The sequence below is a fragment of the Triticum aestivum genome, chromosome 6B (genome assembly GCF_018294505.1).
Source record: "Triticum aestivum cultivar Chinese Spring chromosome 6B, IWGSC CS RefSeq v2.1, whole genome shotgun sequence".
NCBI classification, from domain to species: Eukaryota; Viridiplantae; Streptophyta; class Magnoliopsida; order Poales; family Poaceae; genus Triticum; species Triticum aestivum.
Window position 1 is genome coordinate 170,129,933 of NC_057810.1, and position 15,332 is coordinate 170,145,264.

General features: G+C 44.1%; 1 pseudogene; it reads right to left on the reverse strand.

The window, feature by feature from the left end:
• LOC123139044 (protein PECTIC ARABINOGALACTAN SYNTHESIS-RELATED-like) overlaps positions 1-15,332 on the reverse strand; it is a 160,744-nt pseudogene that overhangs the window by 65,591 nt on the left and 79,821 nt on the right.

A 15,332-nucleotide genomic window follows, 5' to 3' on the forward strand; every position in this document is an offset into this window, starting at 1 on the left:
TACGCACTCTCATCCTTCCACCATTGCTAGCCTCTCTTGTGCCGCGCAACTTTCGCCGGTACCATACACCCACCATATACCTTCCTCAAAACATCCACAATACCTACCTATTATGGCATTTCCATAGCCATTCCGAGATATATTGCCATGCCACTTTCCACTGTTCCATTTATTATGACACGCTCCATCATTGTCATATTGCTTTTGCATGATCATGTAGTTGACATCGTATTTGTGGCAAAGCCACCTTGATAATTCTTTCATACATGTCACTCTTGATTCATTGCATATCCCGGTACACCGCCGGAGGCATTCATATAGAGTCATATTTTGTTCTAAGTATCGAGTTGTAATTCTTGAGTTGTAAGTAAATAAAAGTGTGATGATCTTCATTATTAGAGCATTGTCCCAAGTGAGGAAAGGATGATGGAGACTATGATTCCCCCACAAGTCGGGATGAGACTCCGGACTTTATAAAAAAAGGCGGAGAAAGGCCAAATAAAAAAGAAGAGAAAGGCCAAATAAAAAAATGAGAGAAAAAGAGAGAAGGGACAATGTTACTATCCTTTTACCACACTTGTGCTTCAAAGTAGCACCATGATCTTCATGATAGAGAGTCTCCTATGTTGTCACTTTCATTTACTAGTGGTATTTTTCATTATAGAACTTGGCTTGCATATTCCAATGATGGGCTTCCTCAAAATGCCCTAGGTCTTCATGAGCAAGCAAGTTGGATGCACACCCACTTAGTTTCTTTTTGAGCTTTCATACACTTATAGCTCTTGTGCATCCGTTGCATGGCAATCCCTACTCACTCACATTGATATCTATTAATGGGCAACTTCATAGACCGTTGATATGCCTAGTTGTTGTGAGACTATCTTCTCCTTTTTTGTCTTCTCCACAACCACCATTCTATTCCACATAAAGTGCTATGTCCATGGCTCACGCTCATGTATTGCGTGAAGATTGAAAAAGTTTGAAAATACTAAAGTATGAAACAATTGCTTAGCTAAAACCGGGGTTGTGCATGATTGAAATATTTTGTGTAATGAAGATAGAGCATAGCCAGACTATATGATTTTTTAGGGATAGCTTTCTTTGGCCATGTTATTTTGAGAAGACATGATTACTTTGTTAGTATACTTGAAGTATTATTACTCTTATGTCAATATGAACTTTTGTCTTGAATCATTTGGATCTGAACATTCATGTCACAATAAAGAAAATTACATTGAGAAATATGCTAGGTAGCATTCCACATCAAAAATTCTGGTTTTATCATCTACCTACTCGAGGACGAGCATGAATTAAGCTCGGGGATGCTTGATACGTCTCCAACGTATATATAATTTTTTATTGTTCCATGCTATTATATTACCCATTTGGGATGTTTATGGGCTTTACTTTACACTTTTATATCATTTTGGGACTAACCTACTAACCGGAGGCCCAGCCTGAACTGCTGTTTTTTGCCTATTTCAGTGTTTCGAAGAAAAGGAATATCAAACAGACTCCAAACGGGATGAAACCTTCGTGAGCGATCTTTTCAGAACAAATGCAAACCAGGAGACTTGGCGTGGACGTCAAGAAGTAAACGAGGCAACCACGAGGGTGCCGGGCACGCCCTAGGGGGGTGGGCGTGCCCCCACCCTCATGGGCCCCTCGTGGCTCCACCGACCTACTTCTTCCTCCTATATATATCCACGTACCCCGAGAACATCCAAGAGCACCATGAAAACCTAATTCCACCGCCGCAACCTTCTGTATCCGCGAGATCCCATCTTGGAGCCTTCGCCGGCGCTCCGCCGGAGGGGGAATCGACCATGGAGGGCTTCTACATAAACACCATAGCCTCTCCGATGAGTTGTGAGTAGTTTACCACAGACCTTCGGGTTGTAACGCCCCGGATACAACTTTCCATATTCGTAACTCCAACTCTTGCCTTTTCCGGAGGTGCAATATGTTATTTTCCTTCGTGGTTGGGTTTTGTCTTTTGTTTTGCATTTTGTTCATGTCTTGCATTTCATCTCATAGCATCATGCGCATTGCATCCGCATGTTTTTCATAAAACTCGTTCCCGTTCGTAGTTGCCGCGTTCTGCTTTGCCTTCGTTGACCGTTTCAGACCAATCAAGGTTTCGCTTCCCTCCCGACCGTGACCGCCTACCCCTCTCTGCACAGCCACCAACCCCTTTGCGCGCGTCCGAAACTGCCCTGAACCAGAACCGGTCGGTCGTGACCGATGAGTCCGGATCATCCCCAAACATCTACAAAACATCTCCGTTTTCTTAGTTGGACTTCCCTAACCATATTTTTCGTCCGCCCGATCCCGATCCGATGATCCAAATCCTCCCTCCTTTTACTACCTGCTATATAAGCAATCTAACCCTAGCCCCTAGCTGTCCCATCCATCAAATCCTCCGCGCCGCCGCCACCCCCTGACCATCTCCCTCGGGATCCCTCACGATCACCCACCCTTGAATTCCCCATCCATCCAATCGATCTAGCCAACCAGCTAGTCTCCTCCTCTCCCTTGAATTCCCCATCGAGCCAACCGGTGCCCGCAGCCGTCTTCGACTTTAGCCACCCACCAACCAGTGCAGCCCCAGCCCCGCTTGATCTGGATCGAACCGAGGCAACAGTCTCTCGCCCGAGCCTCTCCTCCGTTTCCGTCGCTGCCGGCGACAACCTCAGCTCGCTGGGGCACCCAAACGTCATCGGCAACGAATCCTGCAGGAGCCCGAGTTCCTCGCCTGCTGTCCGTCGAAACGAGTAGGAGCTCGTCTATGGCGCCTCCTTGTGCTTCCTCTCGCTGCCCAAGACGAATGCCTCCATCCCTCGACCTACCCTGAGCCTTCTCACACCGCCGTCCCAGCCACCTCGTCCTAGCCGTGATGAGTTGTGAGTAGTTTACCACAGACCTTCGGGTCCATAGTTATTAGCTAGATGGATTCTTCTCTTTCTTTGAATCTCGATACAAAGTTCTCCTCGATCTTCTTGGAGATCTATTCGATGTAACTATTTTTGCGGTGTGTTTGTCAAGATCCGATGAATTGTCGGTTTATGATCAAGTTTATTTATGATAAATATTTGAATCTCCTCTGAATTCTTTTGTGTATGATTTGTTACCTTTGCAAGTCTCTTCGAATTATCAGTTTGGTTTGGCCTACTAGATTGATCTTTCTTGCAATGGGAGAAGTGCTTAGCTTTGGGTTCAATCTTGCGGTGTCCTTTCCTAGTGACAGCACGGGCAGCAAGGCACGTACTGTATTGTTGCCATCGAGGATAAAAAGATGGGGTTTATATCATATTGCTTGAGTTTTTTCCTCTACATCATGTCATCTTTCTTAATGCGTTACTCTGTTCTTATGAACTTGTAGGACCTTGAAGTATGTCTAGAGGGGGGGTGATTAGACTACTTGACCAATAAAAACTTAACCTTTTCCCAAGTTTAGAGTTTGGCAAATTTTAGCTACTTTAGGACAAGTCAAGCAATCATCACACTATTCAAGCAAGCATGCAAAGAGTATATTGGCAGCGGAAATTAAAGCATGCAACTTGCAAGAAAGTAAACGGAAGGGTTTGGAGGATTCAAATGCAATTGGAGACACGGATGTTTTTGGCGTGGTTCCGATAGGTGGTGCTATCGTACATCCACGTTGATGGAGACTTCAACCCACGAAGGGTAACGGCTGCGCGAGTCCACGGAGGGCTCCACCCATGAAGGGTCCACGAAGAAGCAACCTTGTCTATCCCACCATGGTCGTCGCCCATGAAGGACTTGCCTCACTAGCGGTAGATCTTCACGAAGTAGGCGATCTCCTTGCCCTTACAAACTCCTTGGTTCAACTCCACAATCTTGTCGGAGGCTCCCAAGTGACACCTAGCCAATCTAGGAGACACCACTCTCCAAGAAGTAACAAATGGTGCGTTGATGCTGAACGCCTTGCTCTTGTGCTTCAAATGATAGTCTCCCCAACACTCAACTCTCTCTCATAGGTTTTGGATCTGGTGGAAAGAAGATTTGAGTGGAAAGCAACTTGGGGAAGGCTAGAGATCAAGATTCATATGGTAGGAATGGAATATCTTGGCCTCAACACATGAGTAGGTGGTTCTCTCTCAGAAATGGTAAGTTGGAAGTGTAGGTTCGTTCTGATGGCTCTCTCCACGAATGAAGAGGAGGTGGAGGGGTATATATAGCCTCCACACAAAATCTAACCGTTACACACAATTTACCAAACTCGGTGGGACCGATTCAACAGACTCGGTCGGACCGATTTAGTAAACCTAGTGACCGTTAGTGATTTTCGGTGGGACTGACATGCATCTCGGTGAGACCGATTCGGTTAGGGTTAGGGCATAACGTAATCTCGGTAAGACCGATTACACAAACTCGGTGAGACCGATTTGGTAATAAGCTTTCCAGAGAGTTGGTCAGGTAAACTCGGTGGGACCGATTTGCTCTTTTCGGTGAGACCGAAATGTTACAAAAAGGAAACAGAGAGTTTACATTGCAATCTCGGTGGGACCGATCGCTCACTTCGGTTAGACCGAAACGTTACGAAGGGAAACAGAGAGATTACAATCCCATCTCGGTGAGACCGAGATCCCTATCGGTAAGACCGATTTGCTTAGGGTTTGTGGCAGTGGCTATGACTTTTGGAATCGGTGGCGCCGGATAGGAAGAATCGGTGTGACCGATTTTGGCTTTGGGTTTAGGTCATTTGTGGATGTGGGAAAGTAGCTGAGGGTTTTGGAGCATATCACAAAGCACATGAAGCAAGAGGCTCATTAAGCAACACCTCATCCCTCCTTGATAGTATTGGCTTTTCCTATAGACTCAATGTGATCTTGGATCACTAAAATATAAAATGAAGAGTCTTGAGCTTTTGAGCTTGAGCCAATCCTTTGTCCTTAGTATTTTGAGGGATCCACTTTCATCATCCATGCCATGCCATTCATTGAGCTTTCCTGAAATAATAGTCTTGGAATAGCATTAGCTCAATGAGCTATATGTTGTTATGAATTACCAAAACCACCTAGGGATAGTTGCACTTTCAATCTCCCCCTTTTTGGTAATTGATGACAACATATAGATCAAAGCTTCGACAAATGATAATAAGATTGAATAACATCGTCGCTTTGAGAAGTATGTGATAAGCAAGAGCTCCCCCTAAATTTGTGCATAGTTTAAGATTTGCTTTGGACTGCAAATGCACAATGAATTAGGCTCATGGGTTACTCTTCCATGTCACATACATCTTGGTGGAGCGCTCAAAATAATAAACATTGAATACATGCACTCATCACCAAGCAAAGTGAATGGTACATAAGATAGATAGGATAATATCATCAAACATGCATAAGAGTAGCTTATGATCAAACACATGATCATCAATGTCTCACAAGCATAGTATCTCAAACGATCAAAAGCAAACAAGTTTTAAACCACCAAATAAAGCAAGAGAGAACAAAAGCAACACACTCTCTCTCGAAGCCTATGATCTATACATTTTTCTCCCCCTTTGGCAACAAGTTACCAAAAAGTTCATAGAAAATGCATAGTGCTAGATCGACTCTCAGGCTTGATCTTCTGGTGGCGGTGTCCGGATAACTCCAAGGACGAAGGCTTCAGTTGAAGTAGAGGGTGCTGGAGTGGATGCTGGAGCTGGTTGCACTGGAGCTGAAGGGGCAGTAGCTGGTGCTGAAGTTGTTGCTCTAGTGTCTGTCACTGGCACTGCAACTGACCTCTGGGCACTGGGCACTCTGGCAAACACATTTTTGGTAGTCTTGCCCTGCCTCTGCTGCATATCATCCTACAGCTGCTCTACAACCGACTGAATCTCAGTTACTTTGACATCAAGGTCATGGAATTTGAGTTCCATGATTCTCTCCAGGCTCTCCTGATTCTGAGTGAGGGTGGCCAGTCCCTTCTCAATCCTTAGTGTAGATGCTATTAAGTAACCAAGCTGCTCCTACTTGCTCTTCAAGAAATATTCAGATGCCTCCTCTGGAGTTGGCATCCTTGCAGCCTTCTCCTTATTGTCTTGAGCTTGAACTGATGTTGGATCATTTTCATTCATGACAACCTCATTGTCCTCAAAGTCTGGATAAAGTGGAAAGTGTTCCTTATCCAATTGATATTTCCCTGTGCCCATCTTTGAGTTGATCAATTCCTGAATCTGAGGGGCATATCCACAGCTCCTCTTCTGATCTGCTGCAGTCCTCTTAATGGTTTCAATCATCAGGCTCATGACTTTGAACTTTTGTGGCACATCAAACACATGCAACATGTTGATGGCATGCCCTCTGATCATGTTATGGTCACCAGACTTGGGCAACAAAGTATGCCTCAGAATCCAATTAATGGTTGGCAGCCCTGACAGCAGAAAATGAACTGATCCAAACTTGTGAGTCTCTACTGCCTTGTCTGGTATTTCCTTGTACATGTGAGCCATGGAATTGTGATCCATCTTCTTCTTTGCATAAATGTCCAGGTCATCCTCACTTTCCTTTGGGGCATTTATCAGACTTGCCCATTCTTCAATAGTTGACTGGTACCTTGTACCTTTAGACATCCAAACAATTCTTCCATCTGGGTAAAAATGTGCTGTGGAGTAGAATTGCATGATAAGCTCATCATTCCATTGAGTGAACTTTTGTCCAACAAAATCAGCAACTCCATAAGCAACAAAGCTTTCTTGCACTCCTGGATAGTGCTCTTCATTGTCCTTGATGTAGGTCCAGTCGACCCACCTCATGTCACAAACTATGGGCTTCTTGTCCAACAGAATTGTCTCATAGAAGTCTTGCTGTTCCTTTGTATGGAACCTGTAGTCAACAACAGTTCTTCTCCTTGAAGCATATGGATCTTCCATCCTCCACAGCCTTAGCCCTGAGTCCTTCCTGATCCTCATGTCCTCAGCCACAAGATGGGCATCATTATGGTCTGGTATCTTGGGCTTGAGCTTTCTTAGGACCTGTCCTTCTTCATCTTCTTCTTCAGCAACGTTTGACACTGGGGCCTTGTTCTTCTCAGCAGCTGGAATACTCCTAGTATTCCTCTTTGGTACTTGCTTGGCCTTGGAGGCAGCTTTGGGTGCTTCCTTGGGCTTAGATGTTGCAGCCCCTGATCTTATAGCATCACCCATAAGCTTAGGTGCCTTAGGTGCTGGTGCAGCAACCTCTTCCTCTTCTTCAGAATCTCTTCTCATAGAGGGCTTTCCAAGGACCTTGGCAGTTGTGGTTCTTGCTCTCTTCTTTTTCTTGTCCTGAGCACCTTCATCCTCTGATTCTATGGTGAACTTCATAGTCTCTCCAGTGGGACTTTCTGGGTTTGGAAGAAGTGACTTTCTTCTCAGGTGCCTCTTTGGGTTCTGTCTGAGCTGGCACTTGAGTGGACTTTCTGGCTTTAGGAATTGGTGTCCTCTTGGCAGGAACTTTCTTCTTCAGTCCATGCTTTGTGCTATGTGCAGAGCCATATTCCTTCTTGAGCACTACTTTCTTAGAAGTAGCCTCATCTTCTTCAGCTTTGTAGTCCTCATCCTCTGAGTCTGAAGTTCTTTTCCTACTTTGCCTGGTAGCAGCCTTAGGCAGGTTGCTAGGAGTGCTTCTGCTCCCTTCATCTGTGGTTGAGGGACTAGTCCCCTCACTCAAGTCCATCTGTGCTTCTGACCTGTTCTGGCTGTCACTCTGGTCTGACATGCTGCAAAAAGCTGACTGCTGACCCTGTGAGGAGTTATAGATGAGATAGAGTGGATGAGCATCACAAAAAGCAGAGATTTTTTGCAAAAGAATGATTCAAAAATTCAGTTTTAGTTTTCCACAGAAAGCATTTCGGATCAACCGATTTTCAAACTCGGTGATACCGAATCAGTTTTGGAACCTAAACTGATGATCTCGATTGGACCGAGTCACAGTTCGGTGGCATCGAGACTGCTAGGGTTTCACAGAATCCTCAAATCAGTCGCACCGATTAGTAATTCTCGGTCAGACCGAGAGTCACTAGTGCAATGGCATAAGCCAAATAGGTGAGACCGAGTTTTTCAACTCGGTGGGTCCGAGATGGTTTCGGTGGAAACCTAACCCTAAAAATTTGAATCTAATCTAATCTACAGACTACTTTGGCTGGATAGAAGTGTTTCAATCGTGGCAAGATTCAATAAGAATACAATGTGCTAGGAATCAGACGTGGATAGCACAAAGATCGAGTCCATACCCTAACTTGGCGGTGGACTTGCTACGGCGACAACGGCGGGGGCGAAATCCGTTGACGGCGGCAGAGACCAGCGACAGGAGGCTGCTGGCGATGAGGAGACGATCCGGAGACCTCCGATGGCAGAGCGAGCTATAGTGCGGGCGAAGGGTTTCGGAGAAATTTCCAAAATTTTGCCCGTGACTATATATAGCCCGACCCTGTCGGTGTGACCGAGTGGAACAACTCGGTGGCACCGAGATGCATAACTGTGTACAGTTACAGCAAATCGGTGTGACCGAAAAGTTCAAATCGGTTGCACCGAGATTGAAAACTCAGATCAACTTAATGATCTCGGTAGGACCGAAATGGAGGAATCGGTCAGACCGAGAGTCACAAAGAGGTTTTGGAAGTTTAAGTCTATGACGAATCGGGGACTCCGAGTGCTCCTCACACAGAGTGGTTCGAATCTGACTTGATCAAATTTTGTGATGTAGCATGAACAGAGTTTGAGACGAGAAAAGCATAGATAGCTAAAGAAGGTTCTTAGGCATTCTTGTCCATCCACTTGGCAAAAATAAAAGAACCCAAACAATCAAAACAACAAGTGGATGTCCTTGAATGAGTAAAATATGCACCAACATGCTCACACAATAAAATGGCAAATGAAATATGTGGCAAAGCATGCACAACCAATTCTAGCATCTATCAAACAATTGGCGATGACTAGGTCATCTATATATGAGTATATTGACTTAGGAGTCAAATGAGAACATTTGATCATAGGTCATACTCATCGTTTAAGCTCAAGTGGGGTTACCACTTTTACATAATGCATTGATATGTTCACACCATTAGAGTTGCTTTGACTCAATTCTTAGAGTTAAGCTCCCCCTAGATGTGAGATCCCCCCTTAGAGGGATGAACTAACCTTGGGTTTTGTCGATGATGACTTCATGTAGGTGTTGAAGATGTGGATGCTCAATGTTGATGTAGATCATTTGGAGCAATCCTTTGGAGTGAGTTGCACTTTCAACTTACCTACATGGGTTAGTCCCACAAGGAACAAACAAGAATATCCATAGACATAGAGTGATGCACACACAAGATGATGTCCATGAAATCATTAGGTTACCTTGTCCCTTGCCTTACCAACATGAGGGTTTGTGACTCCTTGAACTAGTGCAAGATGTGGAAGTTGATTGCACTTGTTCTTGCCATAATGATATGAGTGAAGAATGTTGGCGGAGTCACCCTCAAGAACTCTCTAGTTCTTCTTCTTCGGGATCCACATCATCTTGATGGGAATCCTTGGAGTTGTAGTTGTACTTGATGAAGTAGAACTTGACGTAGTCTTGGGAACCCACTTGAACGAGGCTTTAGGTGCTTCTTCAAATGCATCAATCTCTTCTTGAAGCTTGTCCTTGCCTTTGTTCTTGTGGTCTTGTGGTGGAAGATCATCTTGAGCTTGTGTTCCCTTGAAGGAAGTAGGATCATACTTCTCTTGTTGAGGAACAAACTTCGTCTTGGGGTATTGATCTTCTTCCCACTCAACTCCATTGGCATTGAACTTTCGTTCAAAACCAACACCTTGATTCTTCCGGTGCCTTCCTTGCTTGCGTACAATTTCCTCGAATTGCTTACTCCCGGCAAGGCTCTTGTAAACACCTTTCTCTATAATTCCCTTCAATAAGCTATTTTCTTGCTCAAGTGTAACTTGGCTAAGAGAATCATTAGTGGAATCAAGAGAACTACTAGAAGCAACAATATTGGATTTGACATTATTATTGTTACTACTAGAGGAAGTATCTTTCTTGTACTTGTTACTAGACTTGACTTGAGGCATGTAAGTAGATAAGAGTAAACGCTTGGCAATGTAAGAAGAACTTTTCTTGCGGAGATCATCATTGATTGCTTTTAAGAACTCATGCTCTTGCTCAAGATTGAGCTTTTCAAAGCGTAACTTCTCATGAGCCCTTAAAAGTTCTCGATGATCTTCGAAGATAGTTTCATGAGCCAACTTAAGAGTGTTTAGTTCTTTAGTTAGAAGCTCAATCTTCTCCTTATCATTGTCATTCGTTTTATCTTGATTAGCATGATTAATTGACGTTTCATCATAGTATTCATCACTAGAGTTGTCAACAAGTAAATCATCATCCACAAGCAAGTCATCTTCATCACTATTGAAATCAACATACTCAGGATGTGTTACCTTTGGACCTTTGGCCATGAAGCATCTTCCAACACCTTCATTTGGTGAATCAAATATGTCGTAGGAGTTGGTTGACACAAGTGCTAGACCGGCAACACCTTCATCTTGAGTATATTCGGAGTCGGAGTGATAGCTTCTCTCGGAGTGATTGTCGGAGTCGGAGCCGGATACCCATTCACCAACATGAGCTTGATGTCTTCGTTTTGTGTAGCTCCTTGATGACTTGTCCTTCCTTTCCGAATCCTTGCTTCTCCGTGAGGGTCTTCGTTCATAACGATCATCTCTACTCCTCCTCTCTCTTGGTGGTGATTCTTCTCTTTTGCTTCTTCTTCTTGGAGAATCTTCTCTTCTTTTGTAGGGTGCCGTACACTCATTGGAATAGTGTCCGGGTCTCCCACAATTGTAGCAATTGCGCTCTCGACTAGAAGATCTTTTGTCATTGTAAGACCTTGACTTGGAGCTTCTTTCTTTGCTTCTACTCTTGTAGAATTTGTTGAAGTTCTTCACCATTAAGCTCAATTCTTCATTGAAGGTTTGTTTCTCACTTGATGATGTGGGGGCTTCACTTGAGGCTTTGTAAGCACCACTTGACTTGTTGTGAAGTTCCTCCTTATCCTTGAGTGACATCTCATGAGCAACAATTCTTCCAATGACTTCCGTTGGCTTGAGATCTTTGTAGTTTGGCATCATTTGGATCAATGTGCACACGGTATCATACTTTCCATCCAATGCTCTTAGGATCTTCTTGATGATGAATTTGTCGGTCATCTCTTCACTCCCTAAGCCGGCAATCTCATTTGTGATAAGAGCAAGCCTAGAGTACATTTCAGCGACACCTTCACCATCCTTCATTTTGAACTTGTCAAGCTGACTTTGGAGCACATCCAACTTGGATTCCTTGACGGACTCGGTACCTTCATGCATATCAATCAAAGTATCCCAAATTTCCTTTGCATTCTCAAGACGGCTGATTTTGTTGAATTCTTCGGGGCACAATCTGTTGAAGATGATATCACAAGCTTGAGCGTTGTATTGCAGCATCTTCAATTCTTCCGCATTAGCTTCACGGTTCGGTTCTCTCCCATCGAAAAATTCACCTTGCAAGCCAATACAAATAATTGCCCAAACGGCGGGGTTATGTCCGAGAATATGCATTTTCATCTTATGCTTCCAACTAGCAAAATTAGTACCATCAAAGTAAGGACCTCTACGGTGATAATTTCCCTCGCTAGACGCCATACTCTCCTAGGTTGTGAAACCAAGGCTATGACCACCAAAAGCTATGGAAATCAAAGCAAATGGAGACCAAAGCTCTGATACCACTTGTAGGACCTTGAAGTATGTCTAGAGGGGGGTGATTAGACTACTTGACCAATAAAAACTTAACCTTTTCCCAATTTTAGAGTTTGGCAGATTTTAGCTACTTTAGGACAAGTCAAGCAATCATCACACTATTCAAGCAAGCATGCAAAGAGTATATAGGCAGCGGAAATTAAAGCATGCAACTTGCAAGAAAGTAAAGGGAAGGGTTTGGAGGATTCAAATGCAATTGGAGACACGGATGTTTTTGGCGTGGTTCCGATAGGTGGTGCTATTGTACATCCACGTTGATGGAGACTTCAACCCACGAAGGGTAACGGCTGTGCGAGTCCACGGAGGGCTCCACCCACGAAGGGTCCACGAAGAAGCAACCTTGTCTATCCCACCATGGCCGTCGCCCACAAAGGACTTGCCTCACTAGCGGTAGATCTTCACGAAGTAGGCGATCTCCTTGCCCTTACAAACTCCTTGGTTCAACTCCACAATCTTGTCGGAGGCTCCCAAGTGACACCTAGCCAATCTAGGAGACACCACTCTCCAAGAAGTAACAAATGGTGCGTTGATGATGAACTCCTTTCTCTTGTGCTTCAAATGATAGTCTCCCCAAAACTCAACTCCCTCTCATAGGTTTTGGATCTGGTGGAAAGAAGATTTGAGTGGAAAGCAACTTGGGGAAGGCTAGAGATCAAGATTCATATGGTAGGAATGGAATATCTTGGCCTCAACACATGAGTAGGTGGTTCTCTCTCAGAAATGGTAAGTTGGAAGTGTAGGTTCGCTCTGATGGCTCTCTCCACGAATGAAGAGGAGGTGAAGGGGTATATATAGCCTCCACACAAAATCTAACCGTTACACACAATTTACCAAACTCGGTGGGACCGATTCAATAGACTTGGTCGGACCAATGTAGTAAACCTAGTGACCGTTAGTGATTTTCAGTGGGACTGACATGCATCTCGGTTAGACCGATTCGGTTAGGGTTAGGGCATAATGTAATCTCGGTAAGACCGATTACACAAACTCGGTGAGACCGATTTGGTAATAAGCTTTTTCCAGAGAGTTGGTCAGGTAAACTCGGTGGGACCGATTTGCTCTTTTCGGTGAGACCGAAATGTTACAAAAAGGAAACAGAGAGTTTACATTGCAATCTCGGTGGGACCGATCGCTCACTTCGGTTAGACCGAAACATTACGAAGGGAAACTGTGATAGCCTGGCTTATTAGGGATGATAGACTACTCATATCAATAAGGAATTCCTTCTTTTCCGGGAGCCCATTCAGATAGAACTACAAAGTTAAGCGTGCTCAGCTTGGAGTAGTTTCAGGATGGGTGACCGACCGGGAAGTTGCTCCCGGGTGCGCACGAGTGAGGACAAAGTGCGCAGAAAAGACTAGTATTGATTTGTGGGGCTAGTCTAGATCCTGCCAGGAGTAATGACCACCGGCGGGTGTGTCCAGGGCGTTACAAGTTGGTATCAGAGCCGACCCTCGCGGTTACACGGATGGTTGCGGACAGGTGTGCGGTCATGTTGTTCATGACATTTTGTGACCCGTCGTGGCACACGACATGGCACATGTACCGGACTGGATGCACAGACGGTTGTGCCAAGAGGGAACGTTCCTGTGGCCCGACGAGGACGTCGGTTCTTCTGAGTGGGGGTGTATGTGATAGCCTGGCTTATTAGGGATGATAGACTACTCATATCAATAAGGAATTCCTTCTTTTCCGGGAGCCCATTCGGATAGAACTACAAAGTTAAGCGTGCTCAGCTTGGAGTAGTTTCAGGATGGGTGACCGACCGGGAAGTTGCTCCCGGGTGCGCATGAGTGAGGACAAAGTGCGCAGAAAAGACTAGTATTGATTTGTGGGGCTAGTCTAGATCCCGCTAGGAGTAACGACCACCGACGGGTGTGTCCGGGGCGTTACAGAAATAGAGAGATTACAACCCCATCTCGGTGAGACCGAGATCCCTATCGGTAAGACCGATTTGCTTAGGGTTTGTGGCAGTGGCTATGACTTTTGGAATCGGTGGCGTCGGATAGGAAGAATCGGTGTGACCGATTTTGTCTTTTGGTTTAGGTCATTTGTGGATGTGGGAAAGTAGCTGAGGGTTTTGGAGCATATCACAAAGCACATGAAGCAAGAGGCTCATTAACAACACCTCATCCCTCCTTGATAGTATTGGCTTTTCTTATAGACTCAATGTGATCTTGGATCACTAAAATATAAAATGAAGAGTCTTGAGCTTTTGAGCTTGAGCCAATCCTTTGTCCTTAGTATTTTGAGGGATCCACTTTCATCATCCATGCCATGCCATTCATTGAGCTTTCCTGAAATAATAGTCTTGGAATAGCATTAGCTCAATGAGCTATATGTTGTTATGAATTACCAAAACCACCTAGGGATAGTTGCACTTTCAGAACTTAATACTCTAGATGCATGCTGGACAGCGGTCGATGTGTGGAGTAATAGTACTAGATGCAGGCAGGAGTCGGTCTACTTGTCACGGACGTGATGCCTATTTACATGATCATGCCTAGATATTCTCATAACTATGCACTTTTCTATCAATTGCTCGACAGTAATTTGTTCACCCACCGTAATACTTATGCTATCTTGAGAGAAGCCACTAGTGAAACCTATGGCCCCCGGGTCTATCTTATATCATATAAGTTTCCAATCTACTTTATTTTGCAATCTTTACTTTTCAATCTATATCATAAAAATACCAAAAATATTTATCTTATCTTATTATCTCTATTAGATCTCACTTTCGCAAGTTACCGTGAAGGGATTAACAACCCCTTTATCGCGTTGGTTGCGAGGTTCTTGTTTGTTTAGGTAGGTAAGAGGGACTTCTGAGGAGCCTCCTACTGGATTGATACCTTGGTTCTCAAAAACTGAGGGAAATACTTACGCTACTTTGCTGCATCACCCTTTCCTCTTCAAGGGAAAACCAACACAGTGCTCAAGATGTAGCACATCTAAGTCGGTTAATCTCCATCGGAACATTGTCATACCTGAAATTGAAGGTTTGCATTATATTTATTTCTACTGCTCCATGTGCATTATAGATTTCCTACAATGTAACTTTTACAGCACAAACTAAACAAAAAAATGTTCTCATTACTGTAGCATGGAAGTAGATTGTGCATTTTGGGTTAAGACAGCAAATGTATGAATATAGTTGCATTCAACTGTTGACTTACCCCAACCTATCGACAAATGGCTTAATATACATTATTGTTTTCTCTTTGATCCTTGGAAGTACATTATCAATGTAAAACTGTGCAGATGCATACTTTGGGATGTTCTTCATAGTGTGCCTGTCATTGACCACATTGCAATACTGTTATATGTAGACAATGTACTCATTTGATCCCTAACACCCGCCATAAGCAGAACAAATATTTACATTGAGACAAGTAAGAAACCAAGAAGACAAGTTTACCATAGTGAACATAAGACAAGGTGAGACTATACCGAAAAAGGCTTTCGCCCCACTTTATAAATAAAGCAACCACCGAGCACAAAGTCAACAAGGTACCAACCGAACAACACAGACACACACACACACACACACACACACACACATAACGCCACC